This window comes from Zonotrichia albicollis, chromosome W (genome assembly GCF_047830755.1).
Source record: "Zonotrichia albicollis isolate bZonAlb1 chromosome W, bZonAlb1.hap1, whole genome shotgun sequence".
Classification (NCBI taxonomy): Eukaryota; Metazoa; Chordata; class Aves; order Passeriformes; family Passerellidae; genus Zonotrichia; species Zonotrichia albicollis.
This window is the reverse complement of record NC_133859.1, coordinates 10,820,074-10,842,306: the sequence shown is the minus strand read 5'-3', so window position 1 is coordinate 10,842,306 and position 22,233 is coordinate 10,820,074. Positions and strand designations below refer to the sequence as shown.

General features: G+C 44.7%; 1 long non-coding RNA gene across 1 annotated transcript; it reads right to left on the bottom strand.

Annotated features, from left to right (window-relative positions):
- Positions 1-548: 548 nt before the first annotated feature.
- On the bottom strand, positions 549-17,576 carry LOC141726863 (uncharacterized). Its single transcript, XR_012577821.1, has 2 exons — positions 8,560-17,576; positions 549-3,393 (listed from the first exon to the last, which is right to left on the bottom strand). It is a non-coding gene; the product is annotated as an uncharacterized LOC141726863 (long non-coding RNA).
- Positions 17,577-22,233: the final 4,657 nt, after the last annotated feature.

The following is a 22,233-nucleotide window of genomic DNA, read 5'->3' as shown; positions in this document are numbered from 1 at the left end:
CTCTAGAATGCACCCTGTAAACTAGGATTAGGCCCATCTAGGGGGAAATTCTTTAGGATGGGAGGATATCACACTATTCATTCAAGCCTCTCATTGGGGCATCTTTGTTAGATATGCTAATTTGCAAGGTCTATAAAATGGTATACACCATCTATCGTGTGCATGCATTTTGGCGTGCTCCATCTTGGCGAAGTGTTACACCATAAGGATCCTTACTAAATAGTGAGGTAAAAACCTTTTATCCCTTAACTGTGTCTGGCTCTCAATTTTAGGACCAAGGAAAAGGCATCAGTTATACCTAGCAGCTCAATCATGGAAACTGAGGCTACATTTGTTTTGGTGGAACTCCCTCTGTTAGTAGTTTCTTTATTTACTTTAGTCACCCATGATGTCAGGACAGAAGTGGGCTTTCCATGCCACCTTCTCATATCTTCCCCATTGTCCTGGTTTAGGGCAAATTTGGGAGAAAACCTCCAAAAGAGTCCCCCCAGAAAGGCAACCCACACGGCCCCTCCCCCCCAACCAGTTGGGGAAAGAATTTCCTCAGAGAGAGGTAGAAAAAAAAATGTTTATTTAACAGGCAATGCACTCCCCAGCACACAAAATGAACAATACTGGATGACAAAGCTTGTTTGTCACTCTGAAAAGATGACAAATTCAGAGAGTCTCTCCGGTAGGTGGTTGCCCTGTTATCAGTCCCTCCAGCACTGGGAAAGGCTGCAGAGTAGGCCATGGCAGGCTGCAAAGTGTGAGCTCTCGGTGTTTACTTGGGTCCCAGTCTGGAGCAGGTTAGAATGGTTCCAAGAAAAGGGAAAGAAAAATAGTCCAGGGAAAGCTTGGACTGCCTCAGCTAGCTAATCTAACTAGCTAACTCAAAAGCAAAAGGAGCAAGGTGTTCTGCCCCATCCATGCCCAGACATCAACAGTGTTCCAGTAGACTGCGGAGGAGTGAGTCTAGTTCTTGATAACAAAACTCTGTGCTTCTTCTTCTCCCTGCCTTCGCTCTCAGCCAGTCTTGAGGGCACAGAATTGTAACCTTCTGATACAAGGCTGGCGACCTGGTTCAGAGGAACAGCACGGCGACCCACTCTCCAGGGTCGCTCGGACCTATGAAACATGCAGACACCAATGTGGTGGACGGTCAAAAGGCCTTTATTATCTCTTCTCGTGGGGTTTTATAATCTAGGGTCTTTCTACGTCATAGGGGGTCTGTCTTTACCATCTATGGTTAGTAAGGGGTGGAAATTTACTGGGTAGGGAATGGAAAGTTACCAGCATCTGGTTTAGGGGGCTGCATTCCTATGTTAATTTTCTTATCTAAGGGGACAGGGGCCCTGCCTTCCCGTAACATCGAGAAATCTTCCGAACGCCTGACCCTATCTACCACATCTCCCCCCCCCCTTTTTTCACAAATGAATGAGGTAGTCATATACATAGGTACTGAAATGAGGTATAAGGTTGTAGTTTGGTAAGGGAAAGGGGTTTGGTAAACCTGAGTAAGTTTTTGCCAGACAAGTTTAGGACTTGTGGCTGGCAGTGTTCCCTGGTTGAATTCACAGCAATTGTCGCCGGCCTATGAACAGGATGTTGGTCCGTTCTAGGCGGGTCTGAACGAATGAGACCAGCTTGTTCAGCAGGCATGGTCCGAAGGTAACTGCTAAAGCAGCACTGCCAACGGACCTATTAGGGTAGAAATCAGAGTGGTTAGCCATGGTGATTGATTGAACCAGGACTCGAACCAGCCCTGTTGGGCTTCCCTGTCCTTCTGCCTCTGAGCCAGTCTGTTTCGGAGTTCCGCCATGGAGTCTCTTACGACTCCTGTGTGGTCTGCATAGAAGCAGCACTCCTCTCTCAAGGCGGCACACAGGCCTCCTTGCTGCATGAACAGGAGGTCCAGACCTCGCCTGTTCTGCAAGACCACTTCCGAGAGTGAGGACACTGACTTCTCTAGAAAGGAGATGGATTTCTCGATCCTTTGCAAGTCCTCATCGATTGTCATTTGCAGCTGGGACAGTCCTTGGACAGTCTTCTGTGGAGCCGTCTGGGTTCCTCAAAAAGGTGATACACTTCTTCATCTGAGTGGTACAGGACCCTAGGAGCGATCAGAACTTGGACACAAAAGTCGTTAGAGTAATCGAATTTGGCAATGAACACACAGGGACTCACTCCAGATCGCTGGCAAACCCACATCCCAGGTGCGGATGGGACTACCCACTTATTGTTTTTCCTGTTTGGCTTGACAACTTTGGTGCAGACGTTGCCTTTTCGCCTAGCTAGTGTTGCATTGCCAAAGCATCTGCCCTGGCCTGTGACTTGACTCAGGGTGTTTCCTTTGCGAGGGGTTTCCCATCTGCACTGGTGAGGGGCATCGGCTGTGGAGTAACTGAAGGGAGTGTTTAAAGCCACTCCTTCATAAAAGGGGGGTTTGACATCATAACAAAGCCAGCAGGATTCGGTTAGGTTAGGGTTGGATTCGTTCAGGGATATAAAGGTAGCTACTAACATACGAAGGATTGGGTCCGAGTTCGACCCGGCTGAGCGGTCTATCTGAGAGGCTTCCGTGTGGCCGGTAGGGACATTGCTGACCCCTATGGGAAAGGTTTTAGGGTAGGTTGTGTTTCTCCCTTTCGGCATGCTTTTAATCACTTTGTTGGGTCCGACCGCTCGGGGCGCCGACGGTTGGAGCCTGATAATTTGCACATTCACTCTCTCTTTTGACCCTTGAAGGACTACTGTCCACGTTCTGCCCATGGCCCAACTGGGGTAATGTGGCTGCAAGACCGTCATGTTATAGCTAGTGCATTTCCGAATTTTTGGGATTTTATGACGATTGCGATAAAAGCTTCCCTGGAGGAAGATGGGTGTTTTGCAGATGCTGGGCGCCCAGGCGAACTGTAAGAATTTGTCGGGCTCTTGTGGATCCCACCCAGGCCCCGACGGTCTGGCATCTGTAACAATGGTTTCGCAGCCCCAGTGCCCACAATATCCCCACCCTGGGTGATTGCAGTCGTTTTTTCCTGGGTTTGAGGCTGGGCACCATTAGGATAGGTACATGTGTGTGGCGTGTGGGGAATTGGGGTCTACCTTTGGTTGTCCTGGAAACAGGTCGGTAATGCGGAGCACAAAGGATGGGGTGTTCAGTGTGGTGATTTCCCTGAGCACCTTGTCACTACTAAGGTGTCGCATGACCCACCTGAATGGCTGATGGGGGTAGTGATCTGGGCTGGCTTGCTTTCTGGCAACAAGCCCCAACAGCAAAATCACACAGAAACACCGCTGATGCCTGGGTCTCACCCGTGCGGGTCTCTCGGGCGCTGTCTGGCGGCTTGGTGGTCTGTCACTTTCCTCTGGAATGGGGATGTACGCGTCACGAGGACGTCCCACGAGCATGTCCTGTAAACAGAAACTCGCAATTCTCGTCAGTCTCATTCTGCTTGTTATAAAGGTTGGGCTTACTTGGCTTGCTGATGGTGCTGCGACTAGAGTGTGGGGAAAAATCTTGCAGTCTGGTCCCGTGTCCGCCCAGAACTGAAACCCTATGGCGTGTGGATCCTGGCTGCCGTAAAGGCGGCATGTCCCCCACACCATCAGGGGTTCCTTCCCTATTCTCATGGCCAAGGCTACCCAGGGGTCCCGCTCTGGGGCGTCCCCTTCTGGTCTTGTGGCAACGGCGCAGGTTGTGGCGGTGGGGGGTGCGAGGGTACTGAGGGTGGTACATAGCTCTGCCATTGCACCGTAGGTGGGGATGCAAAATTGGCTGTTCCCTGTGCGGGCATAGGGTATGAGGGTCCCCTGCCCCACTGGGGGTTGCTGTAGCTGGGCCGCTGCATCGGGGTGTCTTCCTGCAGCTCCTACAGATCCCTCTCGGGCGTGCTTGGAGTGAGGGTGCTGCCAGGGAAAGCTGTGCCGGCTGGGGACAGCTCGCTGAGTTGCTGCCCTTCCCCAGAAGCCTGGGCTAACGCGCCTGTCCTGCCACTCCTGCTTAAATACAATGCGCCCCGCCCCATCAAAAAGCATGCGGCTTATTTGCGTAATATCAAAAGTGAGCAGATCGTTATTGCCAGAAAGGTCTTCCACAAGAGTGGGTACTACAGCTGAATTGACCCCTTTTTCTGAAATAGCTTTGATTTCTTTTGGGTTAACTGGGGTATATGCCCTTTGTTGGTTCCCCCGCGCTCCGGCAACCTCCACCAGGAAAACATGCATGGAGGCTGCCGGTGCCCGGTCCCCACAAGCTGCTTTTATTTTTCCCCAATCGGTGAGTTTGTGTTGCGATTGTTTCCCAATATTGTTTAAAGCTTTATTCGGTTTCACTCAAAACCGTATTAATTCTGCTCTCTCGGTTTCCGAGTCCCAGCCGGGCTCACTCGGCTCTTCCGAGCTGTCTGAGCAGCTGTTACTTGACTCTGAGGCGGAAGCTGACTGCCGGCGCATTTCCGGTGCTCTGTGCCGTTTTGTGCGGCTTCAACCCTGCTCCTCCCTTCGGGGGTGGTGCCGTTCCCTCCCCCTGGGCTCCCCTCGCCTCCTGCTGAGGGAGGTCCTTGCCCTATAAAGACAGGGTACCATTATTAAAGAAACCCCAATGTCACAGACATTTTTTCATAAAAATCCTTTCTTTTAGGATTTGTCCTTTCTGGGAAGCTGAGGCCCCAGAAGAAGAATGTAAACAATAATTATCTGCTGTTGTGGAATGTAACAGGTGCATCTGTGATTGGTCTTCTGTGAGTGTTTGGATTTACTGACCACTCACAGGAGAGATTGTCCTGCTTTCTGCCTGGACACAGAACCTTGTTTGGAGATTCTATTCTATTCTTAGCTTAGCAACTTCAGCAACTTTTCTCTCTCTATTCCTTTTAGTATAGGCATGTTGGGAGTTTGGCTGGCTAAAGACTGGAAAAGTACAAAACAGTGGCTAATTCCAACTCCTGCACCTGCAAAGATAGTGTGTCCTTGGGCCTAGCTGTAGTAGGATAACAAATAGTGAAAGAGACATGAGAAAAGAGAGATGCAACTCCTAAGGAATGAGGAAGAGTTCATGGTATAGTTTAACCAATAGATTGCTTGGCTTACAGAATCTTCATAAGCTTATTATTTGCTGTGTAAGTGTTTGATACTTTCTTCAATAAACTGGACCTGTTGGACCTGTGATGAACCATCTGGTGTCCTGGTCTCCTTCCTACGACAAATGGTTGACCCTGAACGCTGACCCCTCGTCTCGACTAAAAGAAAAAGGGGAAGAGCACGCCACGGTCGAGGAAGTTGGAGCTGGGTCCTGAGCAGCCAGGACGGTGCCGGAATTTTGAAGAACTCTCGGGGTTCACATCCGTGACCTGAGCCATACGTGTCTGCCGGAGCCTGGAAAGCTGCAAAGAGCGCTCACGAAAGAGGTATGAAAAGGCAAGCAGCACATAAGTTATTAGCTGTGTATCTAGAATGGCGAGGGGTAAAGGGGATAGATTTCTTATTAGCCTACGGATACGCTGAAGAAATTTTCCTTAACCCACATACGGTCTATGAACTCTCGGAATGGAGAAAATTTGGGGATATACTATGGGAAGCAGTGTTAGAAGATGATAAGTCAGCAAAGAAACCAAGCAAGCCATGGCGGGTGATATACAATACACTGTTTCAGCATGTCTCTGAATGCAAAGCAGCAGCTGCGGCTCGGGACGCCTGCGGGGCTGTGCTGCTCCGAACTCGGCATGGGCGCTCCGCCATGGGGAATAGCCGCGGCGAGCGCCCGCCTGAAATGCTGCGCTGCAGCAGCTGTAGCGGAGGCAGCGGAGGGGAGAACTGAGCTGCCGCGGGGGGAGAGCGGAGCCGCCGCGGGGGGGTCACCCGCTCCGACACACGCGCCGCGGGACTGGAGCACTTTTCAAGCGGGAGCGCTTCTCCCTCCGCCCCGCAGCCGGCAAAAGCTTCAGTTTTAGAAAATAAACAAGCGACACCAAGAACCATTGCACCAGCGTTTCTCACCTAAGTTAAAAAGGACCCTTTTGTTTTTCCTAGCAGAGACTGTGAAAGACAAATCAGCGTAGTGAATGCGGGAGTCAAATTTCGGCCGAATTGGCTTAGTATTAGTTATGCTGTCTTAAAATCACCTGTATTAACAGAGACTTTAAACATCAGAAGCATAGACTTTAATTGATGGAACATCAAACTCTGAAATTATATTTTGAAAAATTTAAAAATGTTAAAAATGTGTTAAAGTGGTTGTAGAAGTAAGATGTAATGAGTGTGTTTTTTGTATTTTTTAAGCTTTGTTTAGATGTGATAGATGTAAAAGCAAACACTGAATTTAAAAGAATTTTTCCACAGGTATACCTTGAATAAACTTATTATGTTTAAGTGCATTTAAGTATAAAAATGCTGCAGCAAATATGTGAAGAAAGTTGTTTTAGCTTAGTATTTTAGAATCAGGCCTGTAAGTAAGTTATAGTAAATGCTATATTTTATTTTTATAGTAAGTATAATTTGTTACTAAGTAGTTTAAATTATCTACTAAGTGCCATTGAATGTTAAATACTGTTGAGGTTTTGTTAAGTTTTCTGTTAAGTGTTAGATTCTGTTAAGATTAAATTATATTAGGTTTAAGTTATGTAGAATTTAAAGTCAGTTAAGTTCTGCTAAGTTAAGTTCTGTTGAGTTTAATTTCTGTTAAGTTCTGTTAAGTTTTAATATTTTAAGTGTTTTAAGTCTAGGTGCTATTAAGTTTAAGTAACGTTAGATAGATTTATGCTTTTATGATAGGCGTTTATTTTATGACCTGTGTGCAAAGTGTTGTTGTGAACATTAGAGAAACTCTAGTTAAAAGAACAATCAGAAGCATTTGTGAGTAAAGCCGTTCCTGTTTGAAGTATATCTGCTGTTTGAGAATAGAAAGCAAACTTATCAGACAATCAATGCAGGCAAAACCTGCGTACACGTTACTCCTTTAGCTTACTTTTGTAGGTTGTATTAGCACACCTGAGTTTTGTTTGAGCCTTGTAGCACATAGAACTTTTTTTGTATCTGTTATATAGCATATCCTATAAATAGTGATAGCCTTCTGGTTTGTTTTTCTAGCTTAGATCCCTTGTAAGAGGGAAACCTTGCTAGCTGAGAATATTGCTTATAATGTAATAATTGTTAGAATTGTCTATTCTTGTGTTGCAAAGAGTGTGACACAGTTAGCCCATAGAATTTTTGGGTTTTTTTAAATAAAAACGGGAATTGTTGGGAGTTTGGCTGGCTAAGACTGGAAAAGTACAAAACCATGGCTAATTCCAACTCCTGCACCTGCAAAGATAGTGTGTCCTTGGGCCTAGCTGTAGTAGGATAACAAATAGTGAAAGAGACATGAGAAAAGAGAGATGTAACCCCTAAGGAATGAGGAAGAGTTGATGGTATAGTTTAACCAATAGATTGCTTGGCTTACAGAATCTTCATAAGCTTATTATTTGCTGTATAAGTGTTTTTGATACTTTCTTCAATAAACTGGACCTGTTGGACCTGTGATGAACCATCTGGTGTCCTGGTCCCCTTCCTACGACATAGGCATAATGTATTATATATCATAAATTAATAAATCCAGCCTTCTGATCATGAAGCCAAGACTCTCGTCTATCTCTCTCACCCTGAGGAACCCTCATCAAGTCATTGCAATACCCCAAAGATCTGAACGTAGTCTGTGATAGGTATATAGTCATGTGCCTGCATTCCAGATGAAGTTTACAAACCTTGAATCCCTCGCCTTATTGACCCATTCTGCAAAACGGATAACAGACTGCAGCCATGATCATGTGCCAACCGAACCAGGGTAGGTTAGACCACATGGTGCTGCCTAACAAGGTTTTAATATCCAGTACACAAATGGGTTGCCCACAAACTGTTATTCTTTTTTTACCCTTTACCTCTCCATGCCCTCATACCCTACATCGGGCATCAAAAACTGTCCTGGTTTAAAAGGCATGTGTCTGTGACAGTGGTCACAAGGGTCTTCAGGGTGAGAGAGAGACGAGAATGTTGACCTCATGTTCAGAAGGCTTGATTTATTATTTTATGATATATTTATTACATTATGACTATACTAAAAAGAAATAGAAGGAAAAGTTCTCAGAAAGCTAGCTAAGCTAAGAACAGAAAAGAATGAATAACAAAGAAGCTGTCTCTGACTCTGTCCCAGAGAGAGCTCAGTCCTTGATTGGCCATTAACTATATACATCCAACATGGGCCAATCACAGGTGCACCTGTTGCATTCCACAGCAGCAGATAACCATTGTTTACATTCTTTTTCTGGGGCCTCAGCTTCCCAGAAGGGAAAATCCTAAATAAAGGATTTTTATGAAAAGATGTCTGTGACAATGTGTCTGCCAAGGAAAGGGGGAATCTTCCTGGAATGGAAAATATGACCCTCCTCCCTCCAAATTATTATAACTTAGAAATTATGGGGCTTCCAGGCAAAAATATGAGAAAAGGAATAACAGTTCTTTACTAGAATATATATATAAACCAAGACAGAAAAACAACAACAGTAACAGCAAAGAAAACAGAAAACCCAATAACAACCTTTTTCCTACCTGCCAAGCAATTTCCCCTTTGGTGTGGTTACAGCCTCAGCTGGCAGGGGATGCCATTGGCTCCTAGGTTGTGCTGGCTGCAGTGACTCGTACAACTGGCAGAGAGCACTAGCGGGCCCTGTGAGACAGGGAAGATGTGCTCGTTCCCCCTCGGCTTCAGGGGGTACTCCTATACAAGTTCAGAAACCACTCCAGGTGGTAGTGGAGTCTCAGGGGAGGAAGAAGAAGGCAAATTCCTCCTTTTGTAAACTCACAAGCTGCAGTCAGTCTTGGCACCACCCCTGGCAGCAGGCAGCAAACAGTAAAATCAGGCAGATCTGACTGGGCATCAATGGACCTTGGTATCACCTACTGGCAGCGGGAAGAAATGGGGAAGGCAGCAGTCAATCTCAGTACCATCCACTGTCAGCCAGCAGAAACAATGAAAAGAGGGCAGACCAGGGCAGCAAACTACAACATAGCATTGTCTTGGGAAACAGGCACCCTAACACACACAACTGCTCTCCCTGACTGCCGGGCAGAAGAGGGATGAGCCCCAGCTCCTTACCCCCTAGCCAAGTCTCAGTTAGCCCCACCACCTCTCACTGTATTATCTGCAACTCCCAAAAAACCCCTAACCCCCAGGCAAGGCTCCCAAATTTGCTGAGTTATTATTGTGCTATGTGAGAGTGCTTGGCTATGTCTTTTGTTTCTGAATTACCCCTATTGTCTCCCAGACAACACCCTCCTCTCACAGCATCTTCCTTTCTGATGGGACAAAATTTCCTGAAAAACCAAAACCCACAGCATACAGTAAATGGAACAATTCTTTGGGGTAATTAACAAGAGAATTTGGGGGAGGGGGAGGATGACAACTCAAGGTTTATTTCCTCTAAGATTAACATCAGTGCAGTCTAAAAGGTTAAATTATAGTGTTACAGGAACACTGAAACCTAAGTGGGTATGTAACAAAAGGTTAACCACAAGTAATATTGTAACAAGATGTGCAAGTAAAACAAGCAAGATAGCAAAGCAAGTGACATAACAAGTACCATCAAGAGTAGGATAGCAAGTTTTAACAGAACTTGCCAACTGCAAAATTAGCTAAAACCAAGTTAGACTTGTGAGAAACAAGGCTTGTTCTTTGAATTCTTTTAAAGTTTAATAAGGGATAAAAAGGACATTACCCAGTGCTGGGGTGCTTGGCAAAGTGCCAAGCACGGCAGTTAGTGATAGCAATTTTCCTTATATACTTTTTCATTGTGCTGATCAAATGCATATTCATGAAGATTATACATATTCAAACATTCCTTTGAGTTCTTTTACACGTTCCAGGCATTCTTTAGCTTTGTTCGATCCCTGACCTGCCGTGCAATTTTGTAGATTTGTTTTTTGGGAATCCTGTATATAATTTCCTCACAACATGTGTGCCATTTCTTCACAACGTGTATGCCATTTCCTCACAACAACAAACGGGAATTATTGATTGCCCCAGGGTCCGTAGCAGAAGTCCTTTTCACAACATTTATTTTGATGTTATCTGTGTGGTTCCTTCAATGTTATCTCATCATACAGACAGTTTTAGCTATTTCCACAGACTTATCAAAGTTATCCTCTCTATTGTCAGTTAGTTACAAAAATAAAAGCATTACATAGTCTCTATTTTAATATTTTGCGAAGGCCTAAGTTATAATATACATATTTATCACACTACTATTTATATAAGCTACACAGGGCCAGGGTATTAGCCACAAAAGCTGACTAATTATACAATACCAAAACCAGTTTAAAAGTGATTACAAATTGTACTATATCAAAATAATTTGCAAAAATCAATGTATAATAGTGAAAGACAACAACTACACAGTTATTTATAACAGACTGAAAAACAAGAAGCATCGGACATGCACTGAAGATAGAGGTAAAAATTCAGATGTGAGGAAGACTACAGAAACCTTCATCAAAAGACCACCAGAAGACTGACAACCACCACAGAAGGAACTGACGCATGCGCAAAAGCAACAAATTATGGTGAAACCATGACACAGCTTTATGCAAATATTGAATCATGATTTTAAATAGTTAAGATTTTAGCTGAGGGATAGGAACAATGTATGTAAGTTAGGTAGGTAGATGATAGGTTAATGATTGTTAGATGCTTACGCTAAAACTGATTTTTCCATTATGAGCTTGCTTATAGAAGGGAGTGGAGTAAGTGAACCACTATAAGAACATGTTGAAACCAGTGGAACAATGGTTAGTACCTGGGCTTTACATCAATCCATCACGAAGCAGGGGGCCTTGGATTATGCCAGAGGGTCATGGAGACCTGATGAAGACTCTCCTGACTTCATCCTTCAAGACCACAGACCCATTTTGAGACCACCGGCCCAATTCAAGAGAAGAATTGCACATGCATGAAGGACTAATAACCTCATTTAAATACAGAGTGGGGATGGGAGGTGCTGGAGTTATGCATATGTATTTTATGTAATATCTTGGGAAATAAATAGAGGGTAAAGAACCTTGTACAGCGTGGTCACGCCTTTCGGGGATGACCCCCATGCTGTCTGCCAGTGTAATAAACATACCACTTTCTAACTTTAACTAGTTTGAGAGTCTTTGTCCGTGATCCTTGGTTTTAACGACTCAATATGAGTATGCTAATGATATGTTGTAACTGTGACATTGTGTGGAAGGACTTTTAAAATGTAACTGAAGGCTAAAGAAGACTGAGTGAGCTTTTGGTGGAAAGATCCCCCTCATTCCCAGTGCTGAATAAACAACTACCTGCTCTATAACCATCTGATTATAGAGTTTTATTGTCTTGCCCAGCTTTGGGCTTCAGTCTGGTGAGCCAGGCAGGAGAAAATTCTCTGCCCTGCTGCAAGGTCTGCTGGAGCTGCGGACTCCCTTGGCGTACCACGAGAATTTCTTGGAGAGACCCTGTGCTTGGCTGGCTCTCTGCAGGGGTAGATAAGAACCAACTGAAGGAAAATTAAGGTATTTGTTGATTGTTTTGAATTTTGTTTCTCGTCTTAGTTAAGTAACTCGCATAAGATGTGTGTGACAACTCACGCAGGGTGCTGTATCACAGGTGAAATTCCCAGCGTTGATACATAAGGGGTTAGAGTCCCTAGGGGTTAGAGTCCTCTTAAAAGGAAGTCTAATGACTTTAAGTATTGGTCAAGGTCTTGAAATTTTGTGTTTGATTGTTGTATGTGTAATCTTGCGTCTTCTATATAATACTAGTGTTTCTTGTATGTGTGTCTCTTAATAAGTTTTCATTTCTTGCCTGTGTATCTGTGTCATGGTTTGACACTGGCACAATGCCAGTGCCCCCATGAGAATACCCTCTCCCTGGTGTCTGCTGTGAGATGTGACCAGGAATAAGCAAAGCAGGCTCCTACTTAGAAATAAAGAAAACTTTATTAACTAAACTACAAGAAAATAACTAAACTACAAGGAAAGAAAAAAACACACAAGGAAAATGAAAACCTTACAAAAGCATTTTCCTCCTACCCCCACCAAATTTCCCAATTCAATACATTCCCCCAAATCACCAACTCTCAGTCCGGCACCACCCTTTAGAATACTCAATCTTCAGTTCATCAAGAGGAGAGGAGTCCTTCTTGTACCAGAGGCTTCCCCTGGAAACACTGTTGAAACCTCGTGTGTTTCCATGTCACTCATAGCACCGCCCAGAAATCCTTTGCCATCGTGACATCTTCCTTCCATGCCCGGTGCTCTCACCACTGTGCATGGACCAGAGCTGCTTCTAGAGTTGTCTTTCAAGGATGCCTTGTCTCATTCCAAAAAAGGCACAGTCTCTCCTTCGGGACACCTGTCCCCCCCAAATTTTTCCACCCCCTGGGGCCGAGGGGTACCCACACTGAACCCTCCCGGTTCTGAGGCACTGCCTCCCCCTAAATGCAGTCTCTGTGTCACAGGAAATAAAATGGTTGCGTCCATGGCCACACAAGAAAAGTCCAGCCAAAAGGCCACTCCATCATCTCCCCCCCACTCAAGAGTCTTCTGCACTTCCCTCGTGGCCCATCCCCTCTTATCTCATCTCATATCTCTCTTCTCATTCAGCTCCAGGAGGATCAGCATTTGCAAGGTTTCTATCATGCAAGAAAAGGGTTAAAAAATTCAGTCTCTGCCTGTCCGGAGCTCCAGAACTCCCACGCTGCCCTGCCAGGCACCTTCTCGCCGCACCCCCCCCCTCTCCTTCTCAGCCGGCCACTCTCAAATTCAGACGCCAGCTCTCCCTCTCTCTCTCCCATGGGGGATGGGGGGGGGTGGTGTGTGTGGCTGCCCGATGTCTCTTGGTGCTCCTCCACCCTTCCATCCTCAAGGGCCTCTTCACCTCCCATCTCTGTCCAGGCCCAGGCCTACCGCATGGCTGCCCATCCCCCGCCCAGCAGCAGCAGCTGAACGGGGAAGGGAGATCCGACCGGGGAAGGGAGATCCGACCGCTTTTCCCACCGAAGTCCCAAGAGAGCCTCCCAGAGGGGCAGCTCTGCTTTTTAACCCCTGTGTTCTCAGAGGTGTGTCCAAATGTCCCAATGGCCACATCAGGTGCCAATATTAAAATCTGAACACCTATTGGTGACCACAGCATATCCCAGAAAACCCACTTCCTGTCAATGTCAAACCATGACAGTCTGTTAAAAGGTTTTTGGCTTATGTCACATCATACTCTTATTATACTCAAGTTACCTTGTATGTTGTGCAGATCAGGACAGTGTTGATTGTGCGAGAGTGGACCATGTGATCCTTTTGAGTTAATTGCTTATCAACATTGTAAACATAAATACTGGTGCAGGTCAAAACTAAGATTCCTAATTTGTGGTCGGTGCAGTATCAGCAGGATAAGAGTAAAGAAAGAACACAAGTGATAATTTTCACTGTAAAGTGTGGGCATCTGGATACCACCAGGAATAGGTAGCACTGATAGTAAATAGGTTTTCAAAAAGAGTCCATGGGGGTGTGTTTGGCTCATTGAAAGGATTTAGGAGGGATCCCTGGAGGCAATTTAAAGAAAAGTGATTTATTTAAATATTGAAATCAATGGTGGCCCCTATATAAATTAGAAAATGAAGAAAAGTGGCCTGTAAATGGGACCTTACAATATAAGGTTAAGGTTAATTATATTGCAGTTAATGTTGTTTTTAAGAAAGAACAAATGAAATGAAGTTATTTACCTGGATATGTTTTTCACTCTGAGAAACAAGCTTGAGTGGCAGAGAGGGTGTGGTATTAATTTACCCCCACAAAATCCCTTAGTTTTAGCCCTAGACAAGGATGGAAGTAAAAGAAAAATGACAGTGTTGTTCTTCATGTAATATAGGCCAGAGATGTCTTAAACTGAGAGATAGAGAAGAAGAAAATAGTGAAATTGATATTTTAGAATTACAATCTAATCTCGGGAGAGTCCCCGAGGCCACTCAGTTATCACCTAGTTGTAGAATATTAGAAAGTGAGAAAGGAGATGACTCAGATGACTCAGATGAGGGAATGAGCCCAGGGACTCCAGTAATAGCTCGCACTAGAAGCAAGACTAAAAACTGACAGGGGCCATTGTCACTGACATATTTTCTGAAAAATACCTTTGCTAGGATTTTTCTCATGAGAAGCTGAGAGGCTTCAGAAACAAAATGTAAACAATAATTATCTGCTGCTGTGGAATGTGTGGCAGGTGCATCTTTGATTGGTCTCATGTGAATTGTTTCTACTTGATGACCAATCACAGGTCCAGCTGTGTTGAGGCTGTGAGCAGTCACAAGGTTTTATTATCATTCCTTTCTTTTCTAGCCTTCTGATGTCTTCTCTTACTTTAGTATAGTTTTAGTATATAATTTTCTTTTAATATAATATATATCATAAAATAATAAATCAGCCTTCTGAAACATGGAGTCAAGATTCTCATCTCTTCCCTCGTCCTGGGGACCCTCAAACACTGCCACATTTGGTGACCCCGAGTGAGGAACACCCCCACATGCCATAGTGGCAGCTTTGGAGCAACATCAAAGAGGAGGACGTGGTCAGGGATGAGGCAGAGGTAAAGGTGGAAATAGTAGAGGTGGCTCAAATCAATCCCAAGGGAGGTTAGGGCTGAATCAGTGTGCTTATTGTAAAGAAGGATGGCATTGGAAACTCCAGTGCCCAGATTTACTGACCACTGCACAGGAAACTGTTTTACAGCAATAGAAAACAGTGAGTGACAGGGACCAGCAGATCTTTCCCTAGCAGACCCACTGGTTAAGATACAGCTAGGGAATGATAAAGAAGTTGAATTCTTAAATAGATACAGAGGCCACATTTTTGTTTTTAAATCAAGCTTTAATGCCTAAAAGTGAAAAACATATCCAGGTAATGGGAGCCACAGGCCAACCAGAGAATGCCTTTTTCTTAAAACTATTAGAACACAAAATTGGGAAAAGGATGGGAATACATCAATTCCTCTATCTGCCAAATTCACCTAAATCCCTATTAGGCAGGAATCTCCTTGAAAATTTAGAGGTAACAACTGAGTTTAGAGAGGGAAAAATGAAATTTAAAGTACCTGAAGACAAATTGATTTTAGCATTAGGATTGGCAATTGATACAGGACCACTGAACAATACTAACTATTTGCAGCAAATAATGAACTAGCTATACCCAGGAGTATGAAATACCAATGCTCCTGGGAGATCAAAATTGGCTGATCCTATAAAGATTGAATTATAGACAGGAGCCAGGCCAGTGGTTAGGAGACAATATCCCTTGAGAATAGAGGACAGAAAAGGGATCAAAACAATTAATAGCAAATTTTTTACACTAGGATTGTTGAAAGAATATGAATCCAAATTTAATACTCCTGTAATACCGGTGAAAAAAACCCTAATGGAACTTATAGATTAGTGCAAGATTTGTGAGCAGTCAATGGGATTGCTTAAAGTATCCACCCAGTGGTTGCAAACCCCTACACTTTGTTAACTAAATTCTGAGATGATGTTGTGTGGTTCTTGGTGATAGATCTCAAAGATGCTTTCTTTTGCCTGCCACTTGCAGAAGAAAGTCAAAACATATTTGCTTTTGAATGGGAGAACCCTAGCACAGACAGGAAAAACCAACTTACCTGGACGGTGTTACCTCAGGGCTTCAAAATCAGTCCCACAATTTTTGAGAATCAATTGGACAAAGAATTGGAATAACAGCAGTCTCTGCCTGAGGAGGGAACACTCCTAAAATATGTAGATGATCTACTTATTGCTACAAAAACTATCAAAGAGTGTCTTGTATGGACAATAAATCAGTTGAATTTTCTTGGACTAAATGGTTATCGAGTGGCTCAACAGAAAGCTCAGCTGGTGCAACAACAAGTGACGTATCTCAGATATGAAGTCTCTGGAGGGCAATGATTCCTGGGAACCGCACAAAAGGAGGCAATCTGCCAAACACCTAAGCCACAAACTGTAAGAGAACTCTGCGCTTCTCTTGGAATTACAGGTTGGTGCTGCTTGCGGATATGCAACTATGAACTGATTGTGAAACCTTTATATGAGATAGTGAAAGTTTCTAAAAATATTGTGGTGTGGACCCCTGAAACAAATCACACCTTTGAAGAGTTAAAGCGTGAGCTCATGAGGGTCCCAGCCTTGGGACTTCCTGACAGTGAGTAAACTGTTTTGGTTATTGTGGTGGTTTGAAATAGCTTGGTTTTTAGTTAAAGGAAAAAAACCATCAGGCACGGAAGTAATTCTCTCTGTAAAGAGCATTACAGCTTCCTCCGTGCCTGGCAAAACCAGTTGCTGGCTGGCTTTGAGAATTGATACATCAATTAGCCAATTAGAGAATCTAGAACTGCCTCTATGAATACCATATTTAAGAAAGGAGAAACCATGAAAAGTTCTCTCTTACTTCCTGCTTTCTGCAAAAAAGTGGAGGCCTGTCACTGGTAAGTAAAGCTTTATAAAAGAAAGGCCTTGTAAAATCGTGTAACTTTGGCTAAGTAGAAAAGGACTATGGGAAAGAGACTCAGCTGAATTAGGGGTAGAAAAACAAGTTATGTAACCATTGCGTGTTCAGATCATGGTGTATGGTAGTTGGCTGAATTATGTTTGGTGTATTTTAAAACTATGTAACTGCTAAAAGCCTAACTGCTTTAAAAGGCCTGGTTTTTGCAATAAAGTGGCTCTCCTTTGCACGTGCCTGGGGATTCTGCATCACTATGGACCCTCACCCACAATTGGCACCTGAACACAGAAGATCCTACAGTGAAGAGCAGACTGTGACTGAGACCAAAGCTCTGCAGACCCAATGGGGTAGATCATGGGAGCAAAGCTGTCAGTTGAGCAAAAGCAGACCCTAGAAAATTTACAGCGGCTTTTACAATGGCAGAACAGAGACATTTCTGATGCGAAATTACTTGCTTCGCTGGATTCGATTTCCATACATGTTAAAGACTTCCCCTCAGCCAGCATTTTTCAGCTAGACGCCTGGCAGGTAGTAGGATGCAAACTTTTTGAAATTGTGAGCGCTGGTGATGCTGATGTGTCCAAGCATCTCGCAACTTAGGGATTTATTATAGCAGCTCTTAAAGAAACTCACACAGACTCATCTTCTCAGATGCCTTCAGAGGCTGCCTCCCCCGGCTCGCTGGCTCTGCTGGTGCTGGCTTCCCATGGTAGGGCCCCTTTGCATAATGCCTTCCCCCCATCAGAGGCTCTGCAGGGTGCTGCGGCTCCTCCACTGCTCAAACCCCCCCCTTCCCGCTGCTTCTTCACTGGCTACTCCTTCCACAGTAACTCCTTTGTTACCTGCCCCCCTGGCACAAGCTTCGCCGGTGTCAGCCCCCTCGGATGGTATTGACCCCTTGGGCATAGTTGAGTACCTGGGTCTTTGAAGCCCCCTGCCCATGGTTGGCCTCTTGGCTGGAATTGGCACCCCAAGCACAGTTGCCCTCCCCTCCCCCCCAGCTCTTTGTAGCGCCTCGCCCTTGCTGGAGTCCTGGAATGCTGCAGCTTCCCTGTCCCCTCTTGGGCCCCCAGGCAATACAGTCCCCTCCTCCCCCCCACCTTTGCCAAGAGCCACTGGCTGGCTCCCTGGCCATGCCACTCCCTGAGGAGATTATTACTTTGGATAGCTATCCTGAATCACCATATCCTTCAGACTCAGCACCTGTAATTAACGCCCAGGCGATAGTTATGCCCTGCACGGAATCAGGACTGAGGCCCCTCATTTATTACTGCATGCCCAGTTGTCTAAAAACAAGGTTGACCAGCAGCTTACAAAGACACAGACTACACTGTTGTGAGAGAACTGTGGAGACTGGCGCAGGAAAGTGGTATGTCTTCTGAACATGTTATAGCTTGCTTAAAGACCATAAGCACTGCCTATGTTCTTACACCTGCTGATTGGAAAAACATAATGAAAATTATCTTAACTATGACACAATACATGGTTTGGTTCTCAGATTACTAAGTCTTGCATGGTTCAGGCAAGAACTCAGCAGCAAAGGGATCCTCCTAAGCTTATTCAGTTAACTGGTGATGGTGTGTATGCACATGCCAGAGTGCAGATAGGTTATCTGCACTAAATTTATGACCTCATTACCCGCTTTTCTATTACGGCGCTGCGATGGATCCCAATGACAGACAAGAATGCTAACATTTCTTATACTAGAATTCAACAGGCTCCCACGGAACTGTACACAGCGTTTATGGACAAGCTGCAGGCTGTGCTCTCCCAATGGGCTGAGGATGAGGACATGTGCAAAAATCTCTTATGACAACTTGCATATGAAAATGTAAATGATGACTGTAAAAAGGCACTCTTATCTATTTGTAATCAGCGTATTTGTGATATAGTGGAGATGGTTAGTTATGGGAATACAGCTGGAGAGCAGGACTCAGAGTACTGCTCAACTCGTGACTGAAGTGGATGTGCTAAATCTAGTAGGCCACAAGCCCTGGCAAGCCAAGGCAGAACCCTGAATGAGGAAGCAAAAGCTGCATTTGATATGCTTTGTTTGAGAGAAATCATGCAGGACCGTACATGCCTGTGCGGGTTTGTGCAAAGCTAAGATTTAGTGATGTTACTAAGAAATGTGATTGTTGCTAACTTTAGTTATAGCTGAAGATATATATACAGAGCTTTTGGAATCAATAAACAGCTTCATGTGTGCAAACCATGGAGGTCCCATCTCTCTGTCATTCAACGACAAATGGTGCACCTGTGTGAGGATGCAACGATCTGCCTAGCTGGCAGCCGACGGCATGCCCTGTGGAACTGAAGTGCTGCTGTGAGAAGCAGGAGCCCAGCTGGCGAAAATGCCTCTGCAAGATGAGGTGAGCTATGGGAAACATGGGGCAGGCAATGTCCGCACAAGAGAGAGATGTTTTTGAACTTATGACCAAGCTGTTACAACAGCATGGCAAATCCTTGTCTTCACATGATTTAAAAGTCATGCTTAAATGGACAGCCTCTAAGCTGCCACAAGTGACTTTCTACACAATTTTTACAACAGATTTGTGGGATGATGTAGGAGTAAAACTATGGAATACTGAAACGAAGGGGAACAAAGCAGTTGCAGAAATGCTACACTCCTGGAGAATAAATTTTGAGGTCCTGAAAGCCCAAGAAAAATCCCATGCTAAAGATAGAGGGGATGCCTCTTTCCCTCCTGCTGGCAGAGCCTCAGAATTCTTCACAACCTGAAGAGGCTGTGTCTCTCTCAGTACAGCCCACAGTCCCCCCTCTTAAGAGTGAAAGGGAGAGAGGGCCCTTGTTGTTATGAACAAAAATTCTGTTAATTTTTTTTTTTGTGAGAAAAAGTTACAAAAAGGCAGCCAGATCACTGTCCCTGCCAAAGTTCTGCGTGTTTTGCTATTGTAATCACGAGTCGTTGTGGCTAATCGCCCCTTTTGTATTAGCAGAGCCTTGCCCGAGGCTAAGGTGTACTTTTCCCAGAATAGTGAAGACACCTGAGAGGGTGGGGGGGGTTATGCAAAGTGACTCCAAGGACCAGAATGCTTTTTGGGACCCCGACAACAAATGCACAGAGAAAACCCCAAAAACAACAAGCCTAATAAGAGTTGAGAGACTGGAGTGATGTCTGGACGTGAGGAGCCGAGTGCTGAGCCTGCAGAGATGCGGAGTCCCTCTCGCTCTGACCACGGGAGTCATCCGCAGAGCCGAGACTGAGGGGGACCGCGCCGGGAAAAACAAATACGGAAGGGATCACTGAAATAAACAGGGCCAGGAGACTTCTCCTTTTTAATGCCTTTATTAAAAGTGATCAGCTCAGGATTGGGCGGCTCGGCAGGGCTGCAGTCCCCATCGCGTCTCCCAGGGCGACTCAGAGGAGGAGGATATGCGCAGCTCTGCCCACTCGGGGCAGAGCCGGGGGATCCAGTCCTCGTGGGAGCCTTTAGGGCGTGATGTCCCCGTCAGATGTTACTTCTCTCAGCGTCTCAGCTGCCTGGTCCCGGCGTTGGGACGACTCTCTGCTCAGGGCGAGAGGGACTCCGCATCTCTGCAGGCTCAGCAATCGGCTCCTCATGTCCAGACACCACTTTAGTCTCTCAACTCTTATTTGGCGCGTTGTTTTTGGGGTTTTCTCGTTGCATTTTGCAGTCGAGGTCCCAAAGCCTGCTGGTCTTGGAGTCACTTTGCATAACCCCCCCCACCCTCTCAGGTGTCTTCCCTATGTTGGAAGAGCGCACTGCCTCGGGGAAGGGCCATCCACCCCACCCAGCCAGGCCTTTTACTAATACAAAAGAGGAGATAAGCTTCAACGACCTGTGATTACAATAACAAAGCACGAAGAACCCTGGCAGAGACAGAGACCTGGCTGGGTCCCTGTAACTCTTTCTCACAAAAAAAATATTAACCGAATTTTTGTTCATAACAGTTCCCCCTCTTTTTTTTGATCGTGCTTAAATTCTTAAGCTCGCATCAACTCACATTTTTTTTGTTTTGAATCTAGTATAAATCTCTTGTGCACTTTGGTAATCATGGTTACTTAACCTTGTTACTTTTCTTGGTTTCTCCATGTTGGTCTGTCCAGCTAATACTATTTTACTAAAACAGATAAATAAGCACAGTAAAAAGAGCAATCTTTTAAGTCTACACACAGTGAGAAAAAACACCTTTTCCCATACATTTCTTCTGAAAATCTCTTAAGTTCTCCCACCCACTGGGATCAAGTGTAGGAGTTTGATCTTGATTATTTGCACATGCTAATCTTTTTATTTCATTTGAAATGTCCCTAATAATTGAATTCTTTATTTTTAATACTGCCTGGAGCCGGATGACTTCGTTCAACACAGATTTTGGGATCCGAACATGGCTTCTACAATTTTGGATTTTCTCAATTTCTATTTCACTTTCCCGGTTTTGTTTAATTTCTCCCAAATCATTATATATAGGAACTCCCAAACTTGATCCAGTTTCTTTGGGTAATAAGAAAATTGGTTTTATCACCCTAGCAATGCAGTTGCCAGATGAGATCAAACTTAGGGGTTTAGAGCTCCCCTGAAATGTGTTCCAAAAGGAGTTTTTCTCTTTTCCAGTACACTCATATAAATACTTGTAACAAACAATTTTTCTTACCATTTTCACCATTTCTTTGCTTTTTACTAGATCTGCTGAGCTTGTTTCAGCAGCATCACATTCAAAGCACAACCAGGCTTCCTCTATAGGGCACTCTCCTAGGAGTGGCTGCCTAAAAGTGGCAGTATTCTGGGCTATCCAATACACTCTCTTATTTTTCTGATAAAGGACCAAGTGGGAGAGGTTAACACAATCAGGGTTAGAACTGATGTGGACTCTTGACAAGGAGCTCACTTCCTCTTCATAGCGGGGTTGGTAGCATTCATTGCACAGCTCAGCTGGGCTTCCTAGAGCAACACCAGCTGTTAGAGCTATCAGTACTACCCTTCCCAAGAGTCCGGTATGGGTCATCTTGCACAGCCTGCCCACCCGGCCTTGCCTCTTGGGGAATTTTTTACTGAGGAGAAGCTTCCAAGCTGTTTAGAGTCCCTTCTACCCGCTTCTCTGGTTAAGCCTCTCTTGGTCTGTTCCTTACAAATTTTAGTTTCCCCCAGGGGAGTGTTCTGTAGAGGATTAACCTGGAGTCCTTAGAAATATATTGGGGAACCTAAACTAGAATTACTTATTTACAGCCTTAAACTTTTTACCAACATAATTTACACAAAACAGTTTTGAAACATTTTAAGCAATATTAGAACTCTGATACCAATTTTTCCTATACAGTTCAGTCTTTTTGACTCTTCCTCCTGAGAGTCAAATTTAAATCACAGTATACTCAGGTGAATTAACTTGTGATGTGGATGAATCCTTATCCAGTGCCCGGAGGTGAGTGGTGTGGACTCTGGCCCAATGCCAGAGGGAAAAACTGGGAGTCTGGCCCAATGCCAGAAGGAGAATGGGGTGGAGTCCGGTCCAATGCCAGAGAGAGAATGGGGTGCAGTCCGGTCCAATGCCAGAATGCCAGAAGGAAAAAAACTAGTGTTGAATCCTGGTCCAATGCCAGGGGGTGAGAGTGATGTGAGTCCAACCATCTTAGTAATGAAGAATACCTGAAACGGGCTTTCAAACACAGACATTAATGGTCTGCTGTTAATGATTTTATCAAAACTCAGCTTCTCTGTTTAATGTTATCAGTAATTTCTCTTTTTCCATAGC